We start from the raw sequence: 8,560 nt of genomic DNA, 5'->3' as shown, positions 1-8,560 counted from the left end.
CGCTGGATCCTTGGGGATAGGGTCCCCAGGGCCAAAATCAGCCGGGGGAGGGGAGCCACGTACCCCCACCCCCCAAAAACACAAATTTGAGAAGGCTGGCCACAGGGGATGAGGTCCCTGTGCCAAACTCTGCTTGGGGAGCGGCGGCCACACCCGCTGCACATGGCCAAAGGCCTTGCGCCGTGTGGGGTCAGTGGGGTTGGACGCAGGGATTAGTCCCAGGCTAGGCACTTCAGCCAAAGCAACCATGCAGGGCCGAAGGCCGTGCACATTACAAGGTTGAGTGGTTATAGGGGGTTGGCAGTAGGCCCTGACCAGGCCAACTATCACCACTCGCGGCGTTGGTTGGTTTAACCTATAGTAATGAAAATTACTATACATTGAAAAAACAATTAAATTCTCTGAAAAAAACAAAGGTTACAGGGCCATTATGGTAAGGAAATAGAATTTAAAAAAACAAAGACGTTCACTTAAAAAACAAAGGTTACATATTTTATGGTTAGGCTCACATTTTAAACATACAAAACCATAGAAATTCACCTGTTAAAGTTCTTTCTTTAAACTTTATTTTCAGATTTTCAACTCAAAACATCAAAATGTAAAACAATTACAAAACATAAAACAACCATACAGAGCCATGACAAGGTCTCCTGTGACATAGGAGAGCGAGGTATTAAGAGTTCTGAGCTTTCTGGATTAATTTGCAATAGAAATGTCAGTTTGGGCTTTCACTGCATAGCAGTTATTGCACAATAATTCCAGAAACCAGATCGCCCAGCTAACATAATGATCCTGATAGATTAGAGGAGTCACTTACTGATTTGGTTGTCTTATTATTCAAATAACAGTATATGCATCCTTCCTCCTTCTGCCTCCGCAAGAGACTCTGAGCTGGAGTCCTCCCCTTCTGTAAATCATTCAAGCAGCAAACCCCAAACCAAATTTTCAGCCGTAGTGCCATCATCTGTGCGCATTAATCGCATATGCGTTTCCTCTGCCACCCCCAACTCTATCACGTTTCTCAGCCAGTGTTCCATCTGTGGCCTCCTGGTTCCCATCTAACTAATGGCCACCCTTCCCTTAGCCAGCAAGAGGGCCAGCTGGGTCAGTTTATAAAGAATCTTCTACCCCTTAGACCTAGGTATCGCTCCCAGTAGGCAGGCCGTGGGAGACAGTGTGAATATTAGCTTCGTAATGGCCGTTAGTTTGGGGACAACCTTTCTCCAGAAGGCCTGAACACCATCATATGCCCACGCCAAGTGCAGGAAGGTGGCTCCTTCCTCTCCATATTGCTGGCCTCTGGCCCTCCTATCTGGGTCCATCATATTCAGCATACGCAGTGTGATATAGGTGCGATGTAGATAGTTAAAATGAAGAGTTTAAACTAATTATGACATGATACAGTGTGGACCGGTTCCAGGGCTCGCCTATTATAGTTAGACATATCTGAAGTAACTATATAAATCGTGCCCTAAGTTAACTATAACTCTCGCCCTCTCCATGCACTGATAATTACCCCACAAATTACAGCAGTCATGACTTCTTTGATAACATTTCTGATAATATCAATGTAATATTTGCAGTAAAAGTTTTGATGAAAATACTGTGCATGACCAGGGCTTGAGGTATAGTTACCTTAGCGCACAAGTCATAGTTACTTGAGATAACTTTAACTATAACAGGTGAGTTTCTATGGGTTTGGAAGTTTAAAATGTGAGACGAACTATAATGTCCCTGTAACTTTTGGTTTTATATTTATATGTTCACTGAAGAAACCAAAGGTTACAGGGACGTTATTGTTAGGTTCTGAATTTACTCCTAGGCAACCACAGAAATTCAGCATTTATAGTTAGTTATTTCAAGTAACTATAACTCACACCCTAAGGTAATTATAACTCACTCCCTCATCATGAACTGCTAATTACCCCAAATTACTCCAAATTATTGAAGAAAAAACTGCACAGCGAGGGCGAGAGTTATAGTTACCCTAGGGCGCAAGTAATAGTTTCTTTAAAAAACTCTAACTATAACTGCTGAATTTCTATGTTTTTAAATTCAGAACCTAACTATAATATCCCTGAAACCTTTGTTTTTTCAGTGAATTTCTATGGTTTTTTAATGTAAAGTAATTTTGATTACTAAACGTTAATTCAACCACTGCTGTGCATGGCCGTGGCCTTATAACCACCCAACTCTGTGCCAGGCATGGCCTTTGGCCGTGGGCAGTGGGGTTGACCACAGGGGCTGTCTCTTTCAGTGGATCTGTAAGTGCGTGCTTGAGTGTTTGAGCGGGTTTGAAAGTGGGTGTGTGAGTCTAAGAGTGGGCCTGAGTGGGTGCATGAGTGTCTGAGTGGGTATGTGAGTGGGGGCATTAGCAGTGCTTAATTTGTGCTCATTGTTTCCGGTGCTGAGCACCGGCACTTATTTTTGAGGGCCGGGACTTCTTCTTCTGCCTCAAGCATTTGCTGCAAGCAAAAGACACATTTGGGAAAGATGGATGAAGGGGAAAACGAAAAGGCGTCACAAAGAGAGAAAGTAGAAAGCTGCAAGAGTGAGCTGAAGGGGCAGGGAGTGGCTTTACATGGATTGAAGAGGCCCAAGATGGCTTCAGGATTACGCTGCCTGAGTATTCTGTGTTCACACATTTAATTGCAGCAACCGCATGTTTGAGGAGGGCTTTGGGCACCAGCACCTTTTTATTTACAAATTAAGCACTGGGCATTAGTCTCTCAGTGCATGTATGACTGAATAAATCAGTGTATGAATGAGTCTGTGAATGTTTTTTTCTAGTTTTTTTTTTTGCTTATTCGTGACTAATCTCAATTAATCGCATATATCGCGCATGGTAAGAGAAATCATTTTAAACCCATAATTGGACCCTCAGACACCCCTATATCACACCCCTGGGATCAGGGTACCTCCACCCTGACCTTCTATGCTACTTTTCATTTCATTTTTCAGGCCCTGGTACCTTCTCCTGGAACCTTAAAACGGCAGCAACAGCTTCTATTGGATGCGCATTCACGAAAATCTGTGAATATTCACAAATTATTCACGACCTCAGATATACACATTTATTTTCCATTTAATATCTCAAAAACTACTGAACAGATTTACACCAAACACACAAAAGCACAATCTGCGTACTGACAGCTAGCTTACTGCCAAATATAGTGTAATTCCGTTCAGAGGTTCAGGCTGTAGTCGTGTTCAAAGGACCTATGGGAATTAACATGGGAAACACAACTTTTTTGACCCCCCCCCCCTTTTTCTCGGCCCTTGCTTGACGGATCACCCCTAAACTTTCCATGTGCAACAAGAATCACTGGGGCTCTTTTTTTCGAACATTTTAAGAAGATTCGTCAAATGGTGCTAAAGATATAGGCAAATCAAAAAGTGCTTTTTCTATGGAAACATGGTTGGTCCTAACTATAGCTATCCACTGGCAACTGCCAGTAAGTAGCACACATATATATGTGTGTATGTATATATATATATATATATATATATATTCACTTAAAAAAAACAAAGGTTACAGGGACGTAAAGTTAGGCTCACATTTTAAACGTACTAAACTATAGAAATTTACCTGTCATAGTTAGAGTTAGTTTAAGTAACTATCACTCGTATTCTAAGGTAACTATAACTCACACCACCGCCATGCACAGTATTTTTGTCAAAAATGTTACTTCAAATATTACATTGATATTATCAATGTTATCAAAGATGTCATGAGTGCTGTAATTTGTGGGGTAATTAGCAGTGCATGGAGAGGGCATGAGTTATAGTTACCTTAGAGCACAAGTTATAGTTACTTGAGGTAACTCTAACTATAACTGGTGAATTTCTATGGTTTTGCACATTTAAAATGTGAGCCTAACTATGATGTCCCTGTAAACTTTGTTTTTTTACGGGAATTTCGATGTTTTTTAAAAATTCGATTTCCTAACTATAACTTCCCTGTAACCTTTGTTTTTTCAGGGAATTTCTATGTTTTTTTTTTTAAAGTACAGTAATTTTCATATCTATACGTTAATCCAACCACTAGCGTGCACGGTGGTATCCACAGGGCCCAGGCTTGCAGCCAAGCCCTGAGGCCAACTCTCTATAAGCACCCAACCTTGCACCATGCACAACGTTCGCCCGTGCGCAGTGGATGTTGCCTGCAATATCTGGCCTGCAGCCACACACTGCGGCCAACCTCCCTAACCATCCAACCCCACGCTGTGCACAGCTTTTGGCTGTGCACGGGGGAAGCTGGCCATGACCTCCCTGGGTGTCAGAATAGCTGTGAGAGGGAAATCTGGGGGGTGATAGTGGCTGTGAGAGTGTTTGTCTGAGAGTGCATTTATCAGTGTTTTATTGGGACGGTCACTGTGTGCGCGTGTCTATGAGTGAGTGCATGAGGCTGTCAGTGGGTCTGTGAGTGGGTGTGTAACTGTCTGAGTAGGTCAGTGAGTGGGCGCCTGAGGGTCTGACTGGGGCTGTGAGTGGGTGCACAAAGCTCTGAGTGGGTCTGTGACTGAGTGCATGAGTGTCTGAGTGGGTGCGTAAGTGTCTGAGTGGGTGTGTGAGTGGGAAAAGATAGTGCGCCATCAAAAGGCAAGCTGAGAAGGAGTTCCTTTAGTTTAGATTTGATTATTTTCTATGTGTGATGTGTGACAGAGCATTTCCATAGGTCTCTAAACTATTAGTAATGCACTGTAGAACTTTCTTAAAATGGGTGTCCTCTTTGTACAGTTGTGCGACTGACAGTGTGTTGTTCATCCATTGTTTGGTGATGGAACTTGCTTGTCAGGTCAATAAAAGACTGCTTGTTACAGGGATCCTCTATCGAGCAGAATCTTTGGGGAACAAGTGACAGATAAAGCCTGTCCGTCTGGTAGTATCTGCACACAGGTCCCAGTCACATGCTTTTCCATGAGCGATACACCTACCTGTGGGGCCCACAAGCTGAACACAGAGCCACACTGGGAACCAAAAACAGTCCTGGGAAATTTTGGCAGATCAGTCCTCATACTGCATCTAGTGAGTGATCCTCACTACTGTAAGGGAGTGGGGGTTGGTGTGTTTTTCCCCTGTGGAAGAATACATGAGAAATAAAATGAATAAGTGAAATAAACACAAGAGTGTCCATAAAAAAATGTGTGTGCAGGGTCTAAACTTATGTCCTTCATTCTATGTTGCCCCTGGAATAATGCCAAACAGCAGTTTCTGGTTTGAGTCATGTGTTTTCCCTCACATTGCTTACCATATATTACTTTATAAGGCTGAACTAGCAAGCATTTTGCTTACTGTTCTGTTTTGGAATACAGGAACTGTTTTTTTATTGTAGAAAGCCTTGCTTATGCCATGTTGCACACCTATTAAGCTGTAAAATAGTATGCTTGTATAAGTCACACCTCATGGTGAACTAAATGATCTCCGACCATGGAGATTTGTATATATACTGGATATGTTTTTAGACTCAGGAAAATTCTGATGACTGATTTTATCATTCGGTCAAACACACTACCTCAGTGTGTCTAATACCTTCAACACCCTCCTAAGAACTTTTGGGAAAAAATTGCAAATATGGAACGTTTTGCAACACGTTTTTCATTATAGAACCATGTCCAATCACTGAATGGCTGGATGGAGATTGGAGACAGGGATCCACTGCTAAATTAATGAATAGCTGGAGTGCATGGATGAATTCAAGAATGTCTGATAATGAAAAAAGACTTTTAGCTACGTGAAGAAATCGGTCTCAATGCACTGATTAAGGGTAGGTTCTCTGGTTTTCATTTTAGCTTCTGCTTTGAAACATCACCCTCCTCAAATACTATTTACCTCCAATCCTTATAAAACATGTACCTCCTAGTTGTATTTAACACAGTGCACTGATTCAACGCCTCAAAGAATGAAACACAAAGCATTACGCTTTGATCTAAAACAGGAAAGAAAATAAGATAATTGACATGTAGTGATTAAACTGCACAAAGTGCAATCAGGAAACTTTGCATTAATCCCAACTTCCACTTGACCACATTGAGAGTTTATAGTTAGTTACTGTTCTCACAGTGCCCCCTTCTATGTTATCATTGTGAGAGCACCTTAAAATATGTCAGTTTGGTGTGTGTGCTGCACAAAAGCAAAAGACTATGGCCCTGATATAGAGTTTGGTGGATGGGATTACGCCATCACAAACGTGACGGATATCCTGTCTGCTGTATTACAATTCTATTATGTCCCATGGAAAGGACAGAGTCCGCCAAATTCTAAATCAGGCCCTATTTGTTACCCCATCTATCATAACACCCTTGGCAACGAATAGAGGCCAAAAGACAGCTGACTTTTCTCTTGGTTCACTAATTGTTTATTGTCAGGACAGTAGTGATGGTGGCATGAATGTTTCTAAGTCCATGATTAAAATCTGTCACTTAACAACTGACACTGTAAGCAATTTTATAATCTAAGATAGTAAACGGAAATGTGTTGCAAAGATCACATTATAAAGTAATACATAGTTTAGAATTCTGAAGAGTATTTTTGTACTGGACTCTCTGAGCTAAGCAACAGCAGATGCTTCTTGTGTCAACCCTGCAGAAGACTGGAACTACCCAAATGCAAAAACAAATGTTTTGAAGCCGTTTTAAAACCTTTTTTCTTGCATTGTTTAATTTCAAAACGCCAAAGCTCTGAAGGCAGGAGATGCAGCTTTCCTGCCCCAATAACAAAATCAGCCCTCATCAGCAGTGACACTGGCCCCCACCCTGCCCCCTAGGAAATACTCAGTGGATTGTAGCGCCAGTATGGGCCTGGCTGAAGAAAGTGAGTTTTGAGCTTCCATTCAAGTCCTAAGTTGCTGAGTGTTAGATTTATGGGGCACATATACTAAAAACGGAACGAAATAGGGAAGATTAGCATAATATCTTTCTCAAGGATGACATGCAATTTCTGAAGCCTTCCATATTTTTTATAATCTTGGTCTGTCATGAGTTATGATTCCCCGTTTTTAGCTCCAAGAGACCTTAAAGTAAAAAAGAAAACACGTAATATAATATAGAGAAAGGAGGGGGTAGGAGCGCATTGCCTTATATCCATGCATGCATGGATATGAAGCAGTGTGCACCCACCCCCTCCTTTCACTGTTAAAAGGTTCCCGCAAGCCGATAAACTGACGAACTTGGGAGCGCCTGCACGCTGGTAGCAGTATTGAAACCCAAGAAATGAATGGCTGAATGTCCAAGCAACCCCAGAATTATTTCTACTGATGACGGAATAATCCAGAAACATATGTGTCTGGAGATACAGCAATGACTGCACCAAATGAGGTGAATATTTTGATGAAATCAGTGTGCTTAAAAGGTACAGTAATGGCTGCTGAATATTTGCACTACGATAACCAGCATGCTAAGGGGTAATGGCGCATGGATATGAAGCAGTGTGCTCCTACCCCCTCCTTTCACCTAATATAATATAACTTACATAAAACTAACATAACACTGAATTCTGGGAGGGCACAGGTGTCAGGATTCTGAAAACCCTGCAATGGTATTCACCTAATTTAGGGTAGTGAGTAATAGGCTGAAATAATGTATGACTTCATGCAAAGTTGAAGCATATAGTATAGTATTATAGGAGCATAGCATAGGACATCACCCTAGATTTCCTAGAAGCCTTCTGTTTTGGAGCCCCATTGCTATTACCTCAATGATAGCATGGGCTGGGGTTTGCGCACATTTGAAAAACAAGGCACAGACTGTTATCATTACAGGCACAGAGTGACTACATCATGCGCCTTTCAAACAGAATGCTATATGCATCGTCCTCACTCTGTACAATATGTAGGTATTTGGTGTTTCTGTACTGAGGCCGTGGCTGGCTGTATTTAAATCATTTCTTCTTGTCATCTCTTTAGCACATCTGGAATAACTAACTTTCTTCTACCAAAAAAAGGTGCGTGCAAGCTAGGGCCACTGGTTCACATACTGTTGCTCTAGGAACAAAAGTCCTTTTTGCCTAGAATCACACAGGGACTGATACCAGTATTTCTGGTTTCATATTGTGGAATTCAGTCATTACATGGGTAGCTCTTTCTCTCTTTCCATGTTATGTCAAAGGTTAAAACTATGGTCCTCATTACAACCCTGGCTGTAAATGCCGCCTACCGTGGTGCTGACTGCCGCCAACATACCGTGACCGCGGCGGTATTTCACTACGGGTATCATGACCCACACTGAGAATTCTGCCACTATACAGACACCCACACAAGTCCGCCAGCCCAAAAGTCAGTGATAAACTGGTGAAAGCAAAACCCACACCGTTACACCCACAGTATCAGGACCCACGAATCACCATGGCGGTCTTTCAAACGCAGTAAACCACTGGCGGTACACACCGTTGCACTCAAAATACACACACATTTACAAAACACCACCACATTGGACAATTCAAACTAAACACACCTGACACACACCACATCCACACACTCACACCACTATAAAACACACACCCTCATTACCCACAACCCTTTCAACGAAAAACAAGATTGCCAACACAGAGAGACACAAGCCAG

The 8,560-nt window shown here is 42.1% G+C and overlaps 1 non-coding gene across 1 annotated transcript; it reads left to right on the top strand.

The window, feature by feature from the left end:
* The first annotated feature begins 6,851 nt into the window (after positions 1-6,851).
* LOC138302260 (U6 spliceosomal RNA) lies at positions 6,852-6,959 on the top strand. Its single transcript, XR_011205352.1, has one exon. It is a non-coding gene; the product is annotated as a U6 spliceosomal RNA (small nuclear RNA).
* Positions 6,960-8,560: the final 1,601 nt, after the last annotated feature.

Source organism: Pleurodeles waltl, chromosome 6 (assembly GCF_031143425.1).
Source record: "Pleurodeles waltl isolate 20211129_DDA chromosome 6, aPleWal1.hap1.20221129, whole genome shotgun sequence".
Taxonomy (NCBI): domain Eukaryota; kingdom Metazoa; phylum Chordata; class Amphibia; order Caudata; family Salamandridae; genus Pleurodeles; species Pleurodeles waltl.
The sequence above is the reverse complement of the archived record's forward strand: the minus strand, read 5'-3'. Positions and strand labels throughout refer to the sequence as shown.